This window comes from Pyrgilauda ruficollis, unplaced genomic scaffold (genome assembly GCF_017590135.1).
Source record: "Pyrgilauda ruficollis isolate IOZ18807 unplaced genomic scaffold, ASM1759013v1 scaffold15, whole genome shotgun sequence".
Classification (NCBI taxonomy): Eukaryota; Metazoa; Chordata; class Aves; order Passeriformes; family Passeridae; genus Pyrgilauda; species Pyrgilauda ruficollis.
Window position 1 is genome coordinate 6,261,827 of NW_024513654.1, and position 20,115 is coordinate 6,281,941.

The following is a 20,115-nucleotide window of genomic DNA, read 5'->3' on the forward strand; positions in this document are numbered from 1 at the left end:
CGCATAAGTGATGGCTGGATGGGGCCTGCAGGGAACTTGCCAGCACATTTTACCACATGAGCCATACGTTCTGTGTCACAACTGCCAAAAGCGCTTTGGGGCTGTAAGGAATGGTTTGTGGTTGTGGCTTGGCAAGAAGTCTGAGGAGGCAAGAGAGTGTGTCTTTCAACTGTACTGATATGCCAAGAATAAAGGAAAAAAATACAGGGAGGCTCTCAAGCTCGGTCCTCGTGACACTATAATGAAAAGAAATGTTTGTTTATAACAAGAGAGCAAATTTGTGAATCACAAAACCTAAGTGGCAGCTTCCAGTGATGTGTAAGAATCAGCTTGAAAGTCTTCTTCCCTCCACCATGTATTCAGGCTGCAATTGCAGGCACAGTCACCTCGTGCTCACTAGCAGCCCACACAGTGCTTGGCAAGCCTGATTTTTGAAGGGAGGCCGAGATTTGGGACCTCCTGGTTCCTGCAGAGAGCTGCCAGATGTTCACAGGAGGTTGTCTCACAGTGAGGGTCAGAGCTGGACTGCCCCAGTTTTTTGTTGGTTTTGGTTTTTTGTTTTTTTTTTTTCTTTTCTTGAATGTATCTGGCACGATTCACACCTCAGTTTGGAAACCTTGACCCATATTAGGTTACACTTCTAGTTAAAAACTCGTTCATGTCAGTTTGAAAACCACATACTTCAAAATATAACGTACTTGAACATTCTTTTGCTCCCCCTGCACCCCACGGCCTCTAATTTAGTAGGTCTTTAAGAGCATCATGTGCTTGAACTTTGAGCTGCTCCCAGGCATCTAAAAAAAGTAATTGGAGTATTTAGGCTTTAAATGGATTCTCTTTTCAATCCAAATGGTATCACACATCAGAGATGTCAGTACGAGTGGTTGAAGAGAGATTAGAAATTCTCCTAAACAAGCTGGTAATTAAATCATTTATACATCCACATATTTGTTTGAAGAAGCTCTGGCTGCCCCAGGCCTCTTCTCCTCTGTGCTCCCACCACCTCAGAGTGTGGGGTTTGAAAACCCATCCTGCCTGAAGGCAGCGGGTGTCAGCCCTGCTCTCGGCTGTTCACTTGGGATTTCTCAGGACTCTTCCCTGAAGGAATGCTACGTTCTCAACAGAAACTCACAAGCCTGACTCTAGACAGCAGCTGATGGAATTAGGCACTAAAAAACCTTCAGGATTTATGCCTTCATCTTTTTATTCCTTTCATACAGTATCTAGTGCCTATCAGCCATTGCAAATAGGAAAATGGTAAGTAATGGCTAAATTCTGCTTCAAGTTCAGACCTGAGAGCTGTTGTTATAATTAAACCATATTAGTTACTTAACTTTTCAGTTCCTTTTTAAAAGCCCATTCGTTCTTATCTTCTCTGAAAAGAGGCACAAGCAGCAGCAGGAATGGTCCTGCTTCACGTGGGGTAATGGCTGCACAAAGTGGCTGAGGATGCACTTGCCTCTGCCCCTGGAGTGTCCCCTGCCTCTAGACAGGTTATCACTGCAAGGAGATTGCAGAAATTCCAGAACCACCCATTGACCTCAAAACAGGGCACACCTAAAACAGACTTCACTGGTTATGAGTAGCCCAAACGACCTCTTTAATGTTCTTACCTATCAGCTTTGTTTTCTTTCTTTAATTTGCTTACAGAGGAGCTGATGCATGTTATGTCCTCAACTTCTGTTAGTGTTGGAGACCTCTGTGCTGGGACAATCCAGACACACAAACAGAGATTGGCCCTCTTCCTGCTCCTTTCCTTCCAAAATGTATCAAAAATATGAAGAGGCAATGCAAAAGTTCTCATATCTTGTCATTGCACTCAGTCACATGGACGTGGAGCAGCAGCTCTTTTGCTAACTGCACCCTTCTCATTAGAGTAATTGCTACAATAACTCAGAAATACACAGCCTCAAACACACGTGCCCAACTATAACAAAGGATAATGAGATTTTATGGTCACCAGCAGTGAATCAAATCACATCAGCTAAAGCTTAGCAAACATTTTATCTTAAAAACATGAGAGAGAATTCCTCTACTTTGTCACAATGCTCATCCCATGCCCCTCCTGTCCATGCCAGAATGAGATGCTGAACCTAAACAATGACCCACTCCTGGGTGGATTTTACATTCTGCAAGATCAGTTTCTTTGTGCTTGGGAAGGAGTGACTCACAGCAGCCCAGTAAGCAGAGGTAACTATGCAATACATACAGTGACTCCAGCAGGTTTCCCAAGGGCACTTGTTCCACACCCTCTTCCACGAGGCACGGAGCAGCCACGTGCTTCTGACCAGATTTCAGGTATTTCATATAAAACACAGAGGTTTACAGTTAACATGTCTTAGTCACCTGGGTTTGTGGCATGCACATCATCAAAGGAGAAAATCCCTTCACTTCAAGTGCAGATTTAAAATCATGTTAATATTTTTTATAAATTCCCCTTCCTTGTCCTGAGCTTATAGCAGCAAAGTAGTCATGCCTGTGAATCCCAAGATCCAAGTGGCAGGGCATGTCAAACCATCTGTCTTTCAAGTGCCTGCAGCCTTTACATCTGCTGCTTTATTTTGTCTTTCTGAAAATGCTCTTCAATTAATTGAATTACTTTCAGTTATAAATCTAAGATGGAAAAATGAAACATTAGGCAGATCTGGTTCTCCATCCTTCAAGTAGTACCCATACGCACATTCCTTCCTCTTTCCAATCCCTGTTTATTCATAATTCTACTGGATTTAAAGCAAAGGACCTTGCATGTGGTAGCACCACTCCACTGGTCACGATTCAAGGCAGCTGCAGATTTTCAAATTAAATACAATGTGGAAGTCCTTAAAACAAACAGAGACGCTTGGACTTGTAATGCCAGAAGTGTTTGAGATTCCTTAAATATACACAACAGCTCATTCTTTGTGCTTCCAAAGCTCGCTGGAGGAAGCAGGGCTTGTCATTTAGTAGAGTAATTATAATGATTCATTATTATGATTATTAATTATAATCATATAATCACAGTAATGATTAATAATTATAGTCATTACTATTTATATTAGAAGAGATCCTAGAGGCCCCAGTCAGAATAGTGGGCTCCATTGTGCTTCTTAAGGTCAGGACAGATGATTAGGGCATCCTAAAGATGTGGGGACTGTGGGGAAGGACCCAGATCCTCCAGCTCTGAGCACTGCCTCTGCTCAGTGCAAGGTGCACAGTGTGCTGGGGCAGCACACGGGCTGTGAATGGAGATGTGCCACCCTCTCAGGAATGGGGAGTCAGAAGGCAGGTGATGCCTTGGGGAATGGCAGTGGGACAACGGCAGGGGACACAGGAAGTGACAGTCACAGTTTGGAGAAGGGACCTGCAGTGTTTGCAAAACCACTTTGTGCTTCTATGCATCCCCTGGTGCTTCACTCTGTGACAGCCTGTGCTTGGCTGAGGTGGGCTGCTGGGACAAGCACTGCCTGACTCCCCTGGTTTCCAGCTCATCAGCTCACTCAGCTCACGCGGATGCACTGCTCTAGGTGTTCTCCTGCCCTGGCTTGGGAGGGATTTGCCCCATTCTCCCCTCTCTTCTCCAGCATCCTCCCCCTGTCTACACAGAATCATGAAATGTTTGGGTAGGAAGGGACATTAAAGTTCATCTCATTCCAACCTCCTGCCATGGAAAGGGACATCTTCCACTAGACCAGGTTTCTCCAAGCCCTGTCCAGCCTGTCCTGGAACACTTCCAGGAATGGGGCATTTACAGCTTCTCTGGGCAACCTGTGCCAGTGCCTCAGCACCCTGACAGTAAATGATTTCTTCCTGACATTTAACCTAAACTTACCCATTTTCAGTTTGAGGCTGTTCTCCCTTGTGCTATCATTACATGCCCTTGTAAATAGTCCCTCCCCAACTCTCTCACAGCTCCCCTTTCAACTTTGATTTAAACTTGGGGATTTTGAGATGTAAAAATACCACCTACACTTGGATAAACATTATTTATATCATATATTACCAAGCAGGGGACAACACTGTCTTGTCTGCCCAGCACTGCCTGCAGTAATTGCTGAGCCCGTGACCCCCTGTAGCACATTTTGTTCACTTCTGCAATTTGCTCTCTGCAGCAGTTAAACACAGTGCACATTAATGAAATAGTCTAATACTGCATGCTCAGAACCCTCCTGAAGCCAAGGTACTACCAAAATTAATGGGGCTAATCATAAGTCTAAAGATAAGTGTGTATAACCCTTTGAAAGATAAAGTCCTTGGCCTCTTGTTCTGTCTGTGCATAAATTGCTGCTTTCTTGCCACCTCCTTGTACATGTTTGAAGATGTAAGAGAAGAGAGCCCTGAATCCAGTGCTGTGATTTCTCTCTTCTTCTCCAGGCTGCTCCTAAACTCAAATTTCTCTATTCCTCTAGTCTAGTCTCAAAGTTCTTGGTTAACCAATAAAAGCTATTTGCATTGCTCTATTTAGAGACTACAGGACATATTCAACTACTGAGCCTGGCCAACTTAAAGAGCTGTAAAGATCTCTATACCATATCCAGTTATAGAAGCAAGGAACAAAATCCTTTTGTACAATGTGTGAAAACCCTTGACTTCAAAATGCTGGGGAGTATAAAAATTGGTGATGCTTTATACATCTTCCCCCAACTCCCCCAGAGAGGGGAATGCACAGGTGATAATATTGCTATTATCAAACACTGAAAAGTTGATCTCTTCTTGCACAGGCAGATCTGCTGCAAATTTCTTTAGGCAAATTGGTGAAATTATATCTGGCACATGCTCCATGACACAGTGCAGAAGAACAAACCAGGAACAGCCCTGGAAGTCCTTGTTCTTTCAGAAAAGCAAGAAAAGATGCCCAGGCACAGCTGTCCTCCTATCTGCAGAACACTGATGCTGTTGCACAGTGTGATGCAACATTCAGGGCATTATTTTGATACTGCAAGGTTTTCATCCCTGAGGATTCTCAGTAAAAACATCCACAGGAAAAAAAAATCCAAGGCTAAAAAAATAAGTTTGGAAATGACAAAGTTAAAGCCTTCTTATGCTCCAGTCCCTGAATACATGACCACAGATGTGTGTCAAACAGGGAGCAGGGTGGAGCTGGATGATCCCAGTGAGTGAGTTCTGGTGGAGCCTTGTCTGATTCACTCCGAAGGTTGGATGGCATGCACTCCACGAGACATGTGGCTGCACAGCAAACAATGAGCACAAAAATAAAACCTGAACAGCTGCCTCATTTGCTAAGCATGTTCATCTTGTACATTGAGCAAGCCTGGGTTTCTGTGTGGAGAAAAAAACCCCCATCTGATGGTATTAGCTATATATATACACACTGCATGTGGATACATCAATATCGGATGCTTTATAAGGCTGGGATATGTCCTGGACTCCAGACAGATATAAGAAGAAAAGACATCTTAGAGAATATTGCATTTTTGGCAACATGTGCTGGCTCAAAGGAATTGTAAAGGAAGTAAATTAAATAGTACTAAGAATGTGTATATTTATAGCACTTTTCATACAAGGATCCCAAAACACCTCTCAAAAAATTAAGCTTCACAACATTGCTGTGATCTAAGTAACAAGCATCACTTTTTTCTTAATGTACAAAGTGAATCAGAAAAATACAAAGTAATTTAACCAGACCATCAAGAGCAAGAAAGTCTGCATTTTAGGCTCAGATTTTAACTCTTAGCCAAACTGTCTTCTGTGAAGACATACAGGGAAGCTATTGATTTTCATGCTTCCTTGCTCTTCTCCGACAATCCAGCACAGTGCTCAGGCATATGGTTAACTTAAGGCCATTGACTGTTGGCTTATGTTTCTGAAAAAACCTTTTGGCATGAAGTACACATAGTTCTGAGGAAAAAAAAGAAGCAGGTTTATAAGAGCATTGGTCATTTTACCAACTGTGCCTAGAATTTCCTGGACGTTATAAATGTTCAGCTGAATCCCCAGCGTCGGATTGTATTAAAAGACTGTCCTCAGGAAGGAACATTCCAAATTTCCATGAGCTTTGCCAGTTTCCAATGATTTGATGTTTATTTGAGCTATTGTACAAAGTTTTCTGTTGAGTCAGATCATTCAGGACTAGCTGCTGGGACCACAGAGTGTCAGCAGAACATAATTCATCTGCAGCTGATGGCAGCACGGTTTAGTGGATAGGTAATGCTTCTTCAGACAGAGATACCACCAGGAAATTTGGTGGGTTTATTTCCTGTTAAAACAGAAATCAAGCATTCTGTTGCCCCTTTGCTTGCTTGTTGGATCTCTTTAGGGGGTGCAGAAATACCTGTAGCATCTTTCTGGGCTGAAAGAGGGAGGGAGGAGCAGTATCATGATTTTAAAGAATGCCCCCAGCATGCTCTTTTCTGCATCATCCGTGCTGCCTCGAGTCTTTTGTTAGCTTTTTGTCTTTTTTTATCTTCATGCTTCCCACATATACACACACACACCTGCTGAACCTCTGCCTTTTCAGTCTATTCCAAAAGGAATTCCCTCAGACTGCACGAAGTACCAAGCTCTTTTTCTTCATTCATGGAAGAAATACCTACCAAGATTATGCCTTGCTTTTGTGGTATGAACTACAGTTGAATAAAACTTCCCCAGCTGCACAGTGAGACCAGGTCTTTGAGCTCACATGTGCTTTCTGTGAAAACGGCTCACCCAGAAACGTAAAGCAAGAATTTTTTTTTTTTTTTTTTTTTTTTTTTTTTTTTGTGACTGGTTCTCAAAAGTAGCTGTGCATGGTGCTCTAATTAGCTTCTACCTCTGTGGATGGGACATCTTGGCTTCAAGATAGAGCCTGTGTTGACTTAATTACTTAGATCTTAAGCTGTGCAAGGCTCTTGGTGCTTGTGTAGTACCTGGCAGTGCTGGAACTGGAAGTTCCTTAGCAAGACCTCAATGCAAATAATGAATGAAGCTACATAAGAGCACTTTGAGTGACTCGTTCTAAACCACGAGATGTTTGGACTGCAAATAAAGAAGGATATGTGGGATATAATCTGCTGTTGAGCTGTAGCACAATTCCTGTTAACTCTGAGCCTGACACAGCCAGAACAATAGCAGGCTATAGATTTTGTTTCTGTCCCTGACATTTACTAAGCACTGCAAGACTAAAACATTTTGAAGGTTATATCCAATGTCTTGCAGAACAAATGACAAATGTCAACCCTTACACTCTCGCAAGATCTGAGCAGGAATAAGACAACTCTATAGACTGAGGCAAGTTTATTATTACAAATACCTTATTAAATCTAAATGGTAATGGCATTCCAATTAGCTCATTGTTAGAAATCTTTCATGTTTGACTTTCATTTAGACTGATTACAGGAATAATGCAGACCCTGTATAAGTAATTGGCACAAAATAAAAGCATCTGAGCTGCAAAAACCCTCCTAGAGGCTGTGCTCTTAAAAAAAAAATAAATAAAAGCTTCCTATCTTTCCCAGCTCATGAGCTCTCTCTGTTCACCATAATAATGAGACAACCCATTGAGTCTCCTGTGGGCCTGGTGGTATCAGAGCTCCCTTTTTACCTACCCCTCTCTTCTCAGAAGCTGTAGGGGGGCTCCTTCTCTTTTACTCTCCACCATCCTATTCTGTGCTCCCTTCATCACAAGCCTTGGCACTGTTTTATTGATCCTGCTCAACTGTGGATTCTTTCACACCCAGATCACAGGCTAGCCTCTGTCTCTCCCACACACTCCTCCTCCTTCTCCTAACAGCCCTGCTGGTCTTTCCAGACGAGCAGCTGGGAACTTGCCTTCCTGCCCTGGCTCCCTGATCCTTGGAGAGAAAAGGTGTTTCCTTTTGCAGCAGAGCCTCTGAGAGCTGGACAGAGACTTGGTGACTCCTCACAGCAGTTTTCTGCTTGCTTCCTTCAGAGGGCAGGATGTGAGAAAGGACCTTTTCAATTCTTTCTGCACACTGGGATGGAGATTTTTCTCTTCTCCCCTGGCAGAAGGAGGTCTGGAGAAACAGCATCCACTGTGGAGTCCCTCTTGCCATGAGGAAGGCCAGAGCACAGCCCTTGTAGAGCTCAGCCAGGCTGGTGGGTCCTGGCATCCCCTCAGCAGTTAAGTTCCAGCAGGGCAAGGGTGCACCAAGCCTGGAGAACCTGGCTTACAATTTTGTGTAGGCTGAGGAGGAAGCATCCCATTCCAAGAGACACTGGTTTTGGGGAAAGGCACCAAAAGCCACTGCCTGGAGCCCCAGCTTGTTAGGTTAAGAGAAGGAGCAGCAGGAGATACTTGGTGAAGCATCATCCCTGCCAGACCTCCCTTCCTCCTCTGACTAATCTGGTGCCAGCCCTGGCGTGTTTCTGGGCACAGAAGCTGCAGTAAAACAAACCATGTAGGAAAGATTTCCTGCTCTTTGGTCTGGGTGCACACATCCATGTCACCCTGCTCTGTGCCAGGCCCAGCACATCCCCAAAGCTTCTGCCCCTTCCCAAGGACACACAGCAGTGGGCTCTGGGCATCTGAGACACACTCCAGCCTCTTCCCCAGCACTGGGATCGGGCTGGGAGCAGGGCTCTGGCTTGCAGCTTCCTGGCAGTGCAGACACAGCATGTGTTATCCGTATGACGGCGCGCCAGGAAAGGTCTCTGGTGTGGGAAAGGCCAGCAGTTCCTACTTAGGAACTGTTTGGCTTCTGCAGGGCTCTGGAGGGTGAGCTGGGAGTTACAAGTAAGCAGCAGCAGCAGCAGGGTTTTGGGAAAAGCTGGGGAAGTGGATGGGAGCAGCAGGCAGCTGTAGAAGAGCAGGAAACCGAAAGCCTGGCTGCTGCTGGAGGGGAGCAGTGCTCATGGCACACAGGGGCTGGGCTCACTGGGCACTGCAGCAGCGCCCTCTCCACTCTTGGAGGATCCCAAGACTGAGATGGACAAAGCTCTGAGCAACCTGGTCTGAATTCAGTGTTGATCCCACTCTGAGGTGGCGCTTAGACTGCAGAGCTCCACAGGTCCCTTTGGCCAGTAATTGCACGTCTGAACATGGATTGGGAATGCCTCTTTTGCTCCGTCCATTTGGTGAAAGCATCTTTCATTTCTGACAGGGCTGATCAAACAACACCTCCCACTGCTGGAACTGAGAAGCCTGCACGTGCAGGAGGGCTCTGTCCCTGGGGTGCTGGTGGTGCTCGCTGCACAATCAGCCCACAAATCTGCGAATCAGTCCCGTGATTCTTGGCATTTGGTCTCCTAGAGTGATTCTCTAGGACTGGTGACCCTTGCCTGCTGGTAGAATACCTTCCTTCACTCCTCTTGCCTGCTGTGGACTGGCAGGTGACTCTCCTGATGAAATTAGGTAAGATTTACTTGGATTTCCACAGGAGAGTCAGGAATTTCAAGGGTCTCTAGGCAGGGATGCTTAGTGGACTTTTAATATTGGCTGGATCATGACCTGGTACAAAATCCAGTAGTGTTCAACAACATTTGATCTACTGTAACCATGTATCAAAATTTTGTGAGGAATTAGTTGCTAAAAAAAAAAAAAAAACCACCAAAATCCAGCAAACAATGAAGCAACTGGCTCAAAAAGCTGTGACAGGTGAAATGATGACAAGTAATGGGCACATATCTTAATAAAGTGTATAGTTAAGCATGTGCTTAATTTCTTTACTGGACTGATTATGGGTACTTTCTTGAAGTGAAATGAAAATTTCTCCATAGCTGAAGCATATAAACAGACCTGTGCAAGAGATCCTGTATTGTGTGAATAAGAAATACTCCCATGGATGGCTAAGTTTTAAATTAACTCTGATTTTTATGGGACTCTTTGAACCAGAAACCACAACAGAACTTTTAATACTAAGCTGGCAGTAATTTAGGCATTGCTGTATTGTCAGGCCTATTTATCCTGCCTTTGTGTTTATAACTGGGCTATATTTACTTGTCACATTAAAATAACCAAGAGTTCACTTTTGTGTGTTTGAGCCATTCCATGAGGTACGCAAGGATCAGAGCCTTGTTATCTGTCTGCAGCAATAAAGATGAAAAATCTGCTGACATCCCCAACAAGCTGTAAACCAGGTTGTTTAACAGGGTTTGTTTTGATGCTCAGAACCACCATACTGTCACTGTTAATTAGGAACTTTCACTTCAGGTGAAACCTTGGATGTGTCCAAAGTGATCTGGAACAATGGATCTGGGGCTGGTAAGTGGCTTAATAGCTACAAAATTCTTCTGAATAACCCTACTTACACTTCTGTCTGTAAGGTTAACCAGAAAGGAAATTACACAGAGTAAATTTTCTCTGTTTAAAACCCATAAGCCTTACAAATTATATTTACATTTAATTAAAAAGTAGACACATTAGCCTTTTATTTTCCTGCATTTTTTTTCCCTTCAGATTCTGCAGTGGTTCAAAATTTCTCTGCAAGACGTTTGACGATAATCTTTTTATAAATAATAAGATAGTTAGACAGGGTTGCCTTTAACCCCAGGTCTTGATTTGTAAGTTTAATCAGTTTCCAAATATATTATTAAGAATTGTGAACACCAAAAAAAAAAAAAAAAAAAAAAAAAAAGAGAGAGAGAGAGAAAGAAGAAAGAATTGAGGTGCATTAATAATACTCAGGAGTGATACTGTTCCATCCCACAGAGCTGGATGAATTCCCTATGTAGCCCTTGAAATTCACCCTGCTTATCTGTTGCAGAATTAAATCACCTCCTTATCTCAGCTGTATATCCATACTATACTCTTTATCACAGAATATATGCTCTGTCAACATCCTAAAATTTACATCCAGAGTGATTAATGATTTTGGTATCTGGATTTTGAAATGAGGCTACTCAGAATGAGCCTAATTTGGGTTGTGATGTCTTTGTTTATTCCATGTCTTCCGCTAAGAAGAATATTTAATTAGAAAAACAAAACAAAACAATTTTAGGCTTCTGAACGTTAGGCTCCCCAAGTTTACATGAATTTCAAGCACTGCTCAGGTATCCAGACAGCTCTGTCCTCTGCATACACCAGTTTGGACCCATGGTTTCCCAGGGAGCTCCAGGAAATGACACATAAAACAAATCCCAAGGAGATCTTTTAGATTAGGAACAAAACTTTGTTCACAGGTGACAGCAGCCCACCAGGACACCGCTGTCCCCAAGCTCTGCACTGCTAAATTTGCACCATCTGAGCCAAATTAGGCTTTTTTGGGATCAAAGTAATAAAGAGGAGAGGAGTGAATGTATTGCTCATAACAAGCGAGTTCAAATGAGAAAGATGAGATAATCAGGCCAGAGGGAGGTGAAAGAGGGAATTCTGATGATTATAGTTATTTGGAAATCCAGGGGAGGGAGGATCCCTATGGCTGAAAAAGGTTTCCACACCTACAATTTGTGGAGGATGAGGTTTTGGTGGTGACTACTTCTTTGATGTCTTTTCCCCGCCTTTATCTAAGCTCCACTTGAGCCTCAACCAGCAGCTTGCTCCCAGGTGAGGTTAATTCCTAGATGCCGTGAGGAGCTATCAGCTGACTTCTTAAACCACTGTTTAATTAGCAGTGACATTACATTTTCAGAATGGAAGCATGCACACAAAGGGCTGGAGTTATAAATTACTCTAACAGAGGATAATCTACAGAGAGACAAGGAGAAGATGTATTAATGCAGTGCCCAGACATGCCCATGCATTGTGCTCAAAGCTGCCCCAGTGATGAGTGTGTATGTGGGATATTTGACTAAGGGCTCACATAGCACAAAACAAAATAAAGCAAATAGAGGGAGGTAAAGAGGAAGGAAAAAATAAGACTTAATTCCCCAAGCCATTACATCACCTGCAAATCCAGACACCAGTAGCCTTTCACTGAAGATGCAGCTGTACAAAAATTAGGCAGGAGGTTTCCCTAGGTGCAGCGTGAAATAAAGAAATACACAACGTTATCTCACAGGGCAGGAGCATTTAGTGCCACCATGAACATATTTCACAATACAGCATTTCCAAATCAGAGTAATTTACCACAAAGGCAAATTAAAATCCTTTTTTTTTCCTTTTCCTGTAGCTCCACAGCCACTTTGGAAAAGTTTGATTAGCTGATGACTATGAAAAGTGTTTTTTCCTCCTGCATCAATTATTAAATATCAGAAACACACTGAGCAATAATCCCACCTTCCCATGCCCCAACTTCCACTTCACAAAATGAGGACATCTCAGAGTAAAAAGCCACTTAGAGAAACAAACCCAACGTGAACAGTTTGTGTATGAAAACCAAAACTGAACAGTTTGAGCACCTCCAGACCTGACATTGCAGCTCCTCTGTGGCAAAAGGAAAGAAAGGGCATGATGGGATCATCAAATCTTTCTTTGCAGAAGTCACAGCTAGGCCAGAGATTTGTGAAAATTTGATCACTAGGTGAAACAATGATATTTGGATAAGTTATGATGGCTCTGGCTGTTAGTAAACTAGGCACAAATTAAAATACTAATAATGAGGAAAAACAACATATTTGATGAGCAGAATTTTAACGAAATGGATCTTCAGCAATGAAATATCTTGATGAGTATTCCACAGGTTTTTGCTCTTTTCTCAGAGGAGCAAACATGGCCTTATTGTATTTTAGAAACCACAGAATCAATGAGGCTGGGAAAGATCTCTCAGATCATCAAGTCCAACCCCTGACCCAGCACCGCCTTGTCAACCAGACCATGGCACTGACTGCCATGTCCAGTCTTTTCTTAAACACCTCCAGGGATGGAGACTCCACCACCTCCCTGGGCATCCCACTCCAATGTCAAACTATCCATTCTGAGAAGGAATTCCTTCTAATGTCCAACCTAAACTTCTAAACTTCTCCTTTCACAGCTTAAGGCAGGGTCCTTTTGTCTTGTCACTGCTTGCCTGGGAGGAGAGGCCAACCCCCACCTGCTCCAACCTCCTGCCAGGTTTCTCAGATGCCCTGGAAAAACACACATTTTCCTCTTTTCCCATTTATGTCTTGGAGCTCCATCCATGTCTTCCACAGCAAGTCATGAAAATAGCACTACCCTTGTAAACTTTCCACCAGGAAAGGGAGGTTTTGTCCAAAATGCAGAAAGAGCAGTGAGCAACATGATCAGGGATCCAACCTCAGTGACTCCTGAAGTGTTTAGCAGAGGAGCAGCTGGCACATGCTGGGTGTGCAAGATGGACAACTACCCGTGGGACTGTGGCAGGGCTGATGTTAGTGGTGACAAAAAATGCAATTGGATGAGTCACGGATTGTAAGGAAGATCCAGATGCTCAGAGGTACATACCTGATCCTTGGAGCAGTACAGGGGTAAAATGCCCAATCTTTGCAGAGGGCTCAAGCAGTCTAAAGCAACTTAGCCTGGTCGAGGGGCAAAAAACAACTTTGTCCATGTGCAAAGCTTGAAGCAGAAAAGATGTCATTTGGCACTCCAGAGCTGAGGCAGACCCCTCTTGACAAGCCAGGTCTCACGGAATTTGCCATCACTGATAAAAATTAATGTATTATTTAAGAATTACATATTATAATTACTATTCTCTGAATTACAAGCAGGGGAGTTGAGGTTGTGGGCAACCTGCAGACCAATTAAATTTCAGGAGGAGCAAGCTTCCAGACTCTAGAGCTCTTTCTCTTTGCTCTGCACGGAGTGTTCCTGTCTGGCTGAGTGATACGTGGAGCTAGGGTGACAGCCTGTGGCAAAACAGAAGAATTTCAATATCTTAATCCTTTTGATTCCCACTTGCTTTTGATCTTTTCTTCACTTCCTGCTTGTCAGTCCAGACAAAGGTGGTCACGTTGTGGTTGCTACCATTACCTCTGGTTTGAAGAATGGGAAATTGCCATCCTCTCTCCCTGTACATTCTCCCTACTCTTTGTTGGTGTTTTTGGGTGCTGCATAAAATAAAAACCCATTTGACAAAATGGGTGCTGCTCCTGGCTGCACAGCCTGAAGGAAATAATCTTCTATGGGTCTTTGTAAGGATCACACCAGGGATGGCTGGTTGGTTTCTTTTGACTCCAAAAGAGAGGAGCAATGGAGCAGCCTCAGTCTCAGTCCTGCTCTTGTCATGTTTTGCTGCTCATTGATTCTTTCATCAGTTATATGGAACTTAGTTAAAGCCATCTCCTGTTGAGGTCTTCTATTTGCCAGGGCAAAAAACATCAAAGTTAAAAGGGCGGCAGGAGCTTCTGCACTTCTAATAACACTTTAGGCAATTTTTATTTGCAAAAATATTTTTTTCTGAGGCAGGGTTTTCTTTTAGAATAATAGAATAGCCTGGTATGGAAGTGACCTTAAAGATTACTTAGTTCCAACCCCCATCACGTGGATAAGAACATCTTCCACTAGATCTGGTTGCTCAGAGCTCCATCCAGCCTGACTTTGAACACTTCCAGGGATGGGGCAAACACTTCCAGGGATGGGGCAAATCTGCTGCTGCTTCTTTCTCTTTAGCAGTAGAATTTTTTTTGATTTTTTAAAAAAGTATATTCTCTTTATACTCTGCCCAAATTAATAAAATAAATTTTCTTTAAAGTGGCACTAAATGAGTCACAGATGCTGTTGCCCCTTTTACAGGTTGCAGAAATCACTCATTACAGTTCTTTTAATTTATCAGTGAGGGAAAATAAGACGGCCTCCTGCTCCCTTGGCAGTAATAATCAAAAACAGTCTATTTGGAGCTTAATTTATCCCAAATATGTATTGATAGTTGCAATGAAGAATATGTGACCTCTTTGGGAGTCACCAGTGGATGGAAGGTGGATAGCTTTCATAAAACCACCTTTAATAAAAAAAGAGTGTTATATTGTGCTTGTTTGGTGGGGTATTTAAGCATATGGTTTCCATATCAGGAGCGAAGATGGCAAACACATGCTCCACCTTCCCAAAAACCTTTCTTATGCTCATCACTCCTTGCAAAGAAGAAAGCTGTGAGGGTTTGTTTTGTTTTGTTTATTTTATTTTTATTTTGCAACTCTGATTATATGGGAGAGGTGAAATAATTCCACAAGGAACGTTAAACTTGTTATCTCGTTCACTTATATGTTAAACTTCCTTGTTGGCAGAGAGGTGATGGAATCTGCCCGTGGGCTCTGCGCGGTCCCGATGGGATCCCTCGGGGGAGGATCATGCCAAGAATTAAGGACCGGCTGAGGCTCTGCGGACCCGAGCAGATTCCAGCCGGCAGCTCTGGGCGCATCCCCGGCCGTGGATCCCCGGATTTGTCCCGCGAGCTCCATCCCGGGCACAGCACCCCGGGCTCAGCATCCCGGGCTCAGCATCCCGGGCACAGCATTCCCGGGCACAGCACCCCCGAACAAGGCACCCCCGGGCACAGCATCCCCTGGCTCAGCATCCCCGGGCTCAGCATCCCCCGCACAGCATTCCCGGGCACAGCATCCCCGGCGGCGGCGGAGCTCGCTGCGGGTCCCGGGGCTGCCGCCGCCCTCCGGCCCCGGGCTCAGCATACCCTGGCTCAGCATCCCCGGGCTCAGCATCCCCCGCACAGCATTCCCGGGCACAGCATCCCCGGCGGCGGCGGAGCTCGCTGCGGGTCCCGGGGCTGCCGCCGCCCTCCGGAGCGGGGCTGCTCGGCCGCTGGGTGATAAATCTCGCCGTCCCCTCGCTTTTTCGTCACTCGCCTAATCCCGTGCCCCCCTTTCATGTGCGGTAATTGCGAGCAGCTGCTGCCGCGGCCCGGCCGCGGAGCGCGCAGAGACAGAACAATGGCAACAGCTGTTTCATTTCGCCCCGGGCAGCGCTTCCTGCTCAGTCTGCATCTGCCCTTCTGGGTCCAATTTGTGCTCCTGGGTTGTTGCTGGTGGGTTTTTTTTTTTTTATTTTATTATTATTTTTTTTTTCCCCTGTGACCCCGCTCTCCGTTGAGGAGGGATTTGGAGGAGGACGCACTCCAGCCGGGACGCTCTGCCCATGGCCAGGGGCAAGGGGAGAGAGGGATGCCGTGCCTCTTCGAATGGAAATAATAACAAATGTCAGGAGAAAAAAAAAAAAAAAAAAAAAAAAAAAAACCAAAACACCCTGAAGTTATACAAATAAGCAGTAAGGCTGCTAGGTGGGCAGCCCCCAGGAGCATCCATTCCCTGTGGGAAGCTGTGTGGCCAAGGTGCAGCTGGCTGGTCATAGAATCACAGAATCCCAGAATGATTTGGGTTGAAGGGACCTTAGAAACCTTGGTTCCAAGCCCCCTGCCATGGGCAGGGACAACTTCCACTGTCCCAGGTCGCTCCAAGCCCTGTCCAGCCTGGCCTGGAACATTTCCAGGGATGGGGCAGCCACAGCTTCTCTGGGTAACCCATGCCAGGGCCTCACCACCCTCACAGGGAAGGATTTCTTCCTAATATCTGATTTAAATCTACCTCCTTCAGCATCAAGCCATTCCCCTTGTCCTGTCACTGCATACCCTTGTAAAGAGTGTCTGTCCAGTTTTCCCAGAGCTGCTCTAGGTCAGCCAGGACCCATCCAATCTTTACAGTCCTCAGAGAGCACAGCCCACACTGGTGGTGCCTTTCAAGCCCCTGCTCAGTCTCCCAGTTCTTTGATTTCCTGGTTCCCAAACAACCATCATGGACAAGGGGAAACAAATTGTCCCAGAAATTCTAGGCAGAAAGAGAGGTGATTTAGGCTGGAATCCACAAGTGTTTAGGACCAGAAGTGAGCCTTGTTAAACTGTGGGCTTATTTAAAGGTCTGGAGCTGCTCAGGATGTTTCTTTTGAGTCAGATACACACTCAGGATCTGCAGGATCAGCCTTTCATGTTTCACCTCTTAACATGAATCCCTCCTTCCCTCCCTTCTGTTTTTCTCCCCCTGAGAAAGTGGCTGCATTCTTTCCTGAGTTAATTGTATCTTTCTGGGTTGGATAAGGTATATCTCTTTAGAGGGGGAGAGAGATTTAATGTGAACTTCAAGCTGCCTTCTCCATGCTACAGAGATGAAATCCCTAATCAGCACAGTATATATTTTGTATAATTGCTCTTTGACATTCCCTCTTTGCTTGCTAATTAAAGTGAAAGACAACGGTGGTGAAATGTTCTAGTGTGTTTTTCGAAGATGATAAAAATGAAAACTTTACTTATAAATACAGGGTATTCCAAGGGCCCAGCAAATCAGATGTTTTCACAGGCACGCTGCTGAAATTTATTATTATTTTCCTTTGGAGCCTGGCATTGAGCACATCTGCAGCTGAGGATCAGCTTTGCAGAGGTGTGAACGGCTTGGTGGAGTCACCCAGTCACAGCCAGGTGACAGCCCTGTCACAGGTGATGCTGTGTGTCTGCTGGGGAGCATGGAAAGGGCTGTGTCCTCCCGCCCTCTATGACAGCCTTGGGCCAATGTAGTTTAGAGTAAAATACTCACTTCTGTTTAGTGAAATATTTTATTTTTCTTTCAAGAATTAAAATTATAGCCAAAAAAAAATAATTAAAGTGTGAACAGTAGCATAGATCTGCAGCTACTGCTGACTATTTCTAGTGTTCTGAAGACTGTATAATGATTTTTTTCCAGTATTGCTCAATCAGAAAAGGCTTGTTTCCTCATCCCATCAGGTTTGTGTATTTATTTGGGTTTTTTTTTCCCATAAGCATGTTCTTGTCAGGGGAAATGCTGCCAGGGCATCACTTCTCTCGATGGGATCTTCTGCATCACAAGGCTGACACTTGGCATCTTTTTGAGATGTGTGAGAATTCATTTAAAAGTCTTCCATCACACAACAAATAGATGAAAAGGTACTGGTTCAGCTAGGAAAATTAATTGTAATTTGCATTTCATGTGGCCCTCACATGAGAGTTACCCAAGGTGTGGTTCCATGCCCACGTCCATGTGTTCCCAGCCCACAGTCAGAGCTGTGCAGCTCAAGGCTGTCCCTCTGCCCTGCTGATGTCCCTCTGTCCAGCTCTCCCAGCCCACTCTGGGCCACGTCGGCCCCTGCACTGAGCCACCAGCCCACGCTGCCTGGTTTGATCACACCTTTGTTGTGATGACATCAGATCACATCATAGCCCTCTGGAAAAGACCCAGAAGGGCACTCAAAGCTGCTGATCACACAGGGGAGCCAGGGTAACTGGCTGCTGACAGATTTATAGGTTTTAGTCCAATTAAAGTGCTGTTTATTGCCTTTAGAAGGGGCCTGTTTGTTTCTAATTTTAGAAGTCAGTTTGGGAAGTGACTACCTTGGCAGTAAGTTGTGAGTATGGGACCTGAAATTTTCCAATAGCACTACTGTTGTTATTAACTAATGAGTATTATTAATAACTATTTGGCCTTGGACACCATTCTTACATGGTAGGGCAGGAATTCAGGACCCAGAGAACAACAACAAAATTACTTTTGCTGTGAAAGTGCTCAGCTTTGCTCCTCTCATCAGAAATTACATCTGCTTTGACCAGGACTGGATTTATCTCCAGTTTCTCTTGTTTTCCACCCTTCCTGCTGCTCTCCTCAGCTTTATGATCAGCATGGCAGTAGCCATCAGCCCCAAAGCTGATGTGCCAGGCCACGAGCAGCCAGCACTGGTTCGGGACATGCAGTTGGTGTTTGAACCTGTTGCTCCTTTTCCTTGCACACCTTCTCTTCTGATTGCTCAAATTTATCCATTTCATTTATTCATGTTAAAGAGGGGAAGAAGTCTCAAGCTAAAAAAAGGGTACATTGGTGTAACTGATCAAGTCTATCTCTGGCCAGCAGTAATGGCAACTTTGGATAAATAAGAAGTGCAGAAATAACAAATCTTGTTTGAGAATGAAACTAGAGCTGGAATTGGGATGTGTTAGTTCTGTTCACAAGTTGGTGCAGTTTTGATGTGTGATAGTGGGAAAGCCACTTGGACATCAGCTTTCCTACTATCTAGAAAGCCTGGTGCAGAAATTGTTATAAAACTGGGCTATTTATTTGTGCAGTACTTTCAGAGGCTTTGGTGAAAGGTACTGAATAGCTGCACGCTTCCCTGTGGTTCATTAAATGCACATTGATCACCATTCACCGAAGGCAATGACATGTTTTCAGCAGGAGGAGACCCAACCCAAATACAGGATCCTCACGTTTCCTGACCTTGGAGAGGTCCATGTGCTGAACTCAGACCCAAAGCTGGTGTTGTTGCAGAAAGCAGAATGAAAACCACAAGTCTCCATGCAAGCCTTGAAGCCCCAAGGAGAAGACAGGGGCTTAACCCCATCTCCTGCCTGGTGGTTCTTAATCTCCTGTAGGAATGGGACATTCCCAAATAGCTTGGGGTGATAAAGGGTTCATTGCCAGAACCCACTGAGATGTACCTTTACATCTTCCCTGAATCATCTGTGACAATACTTTAGCTGGGTTCTGAAAGCATAGGGAAAAAAAAAAAAAGATGAAAGGGAACTTAATCAACACTATCTCCTGTGATAGAAAGGGCTTTAAAAATGCCTGAAGATCTCTTTGATTGCACACTGCTTGGGCCATATGCCATCCTTTTATTTCTTACCCATGTATTGGAGAGGTCACTGATGTTCTGTTGAAAATATATTTTTTCTTTTGGGCAAATCCAGGGGTATTTTTAGCAGAAAAATAAAAGGCTGAAAATATTCACTTTTTTTTCCCCTCAAATGATCCCTTCCTCCCCTGAGTAGAGAAAAACAGATATTTTACAAGAAAATTTTGAGTTAAGTAGAGTATAAATATCTGCTGAAATATATTTGAAGTCAACTTTTTGCCTATGGCTATTATTTTTGTCTAACATACAGTAATTCCTTGGGAACCTCTCTTCTGTAAACAGGATTATTGCTAAAAATATAAGTAAGAATGCCAGAAGGGGGAAATGTAAACTCACCATTTTCTTTTATCCTAGCCAGATCACTTCATTGGGCTAATAGCCAGGAAGGCTCAAATACAAATGGATCCTGCACAGACCACACCAGATGGAAAAGATCTGAGCTGGGCAAACAGCTCTTTGTTGGAAGTTGTACTTTTGGGTGAAATAATTTCAGAAAGGTAGGGCATTAGACAAAGGAGCACCTCCATCCTTTGGACACATTTTTGTGCTGTTTCAAAGGAAAAGTTGTGAATTCTTGCTTGTGTTGTCATGGATGTATATTCTTTCTAGCTCTCTGGAAAACTTCCTTTTCCAGGGAGGTTGGGTCTGTGCTGCCAGGGAAGTGCCTCAGCTGCACAGAGGTGTCTGCCCCTGCCCCCCTGCAGGCT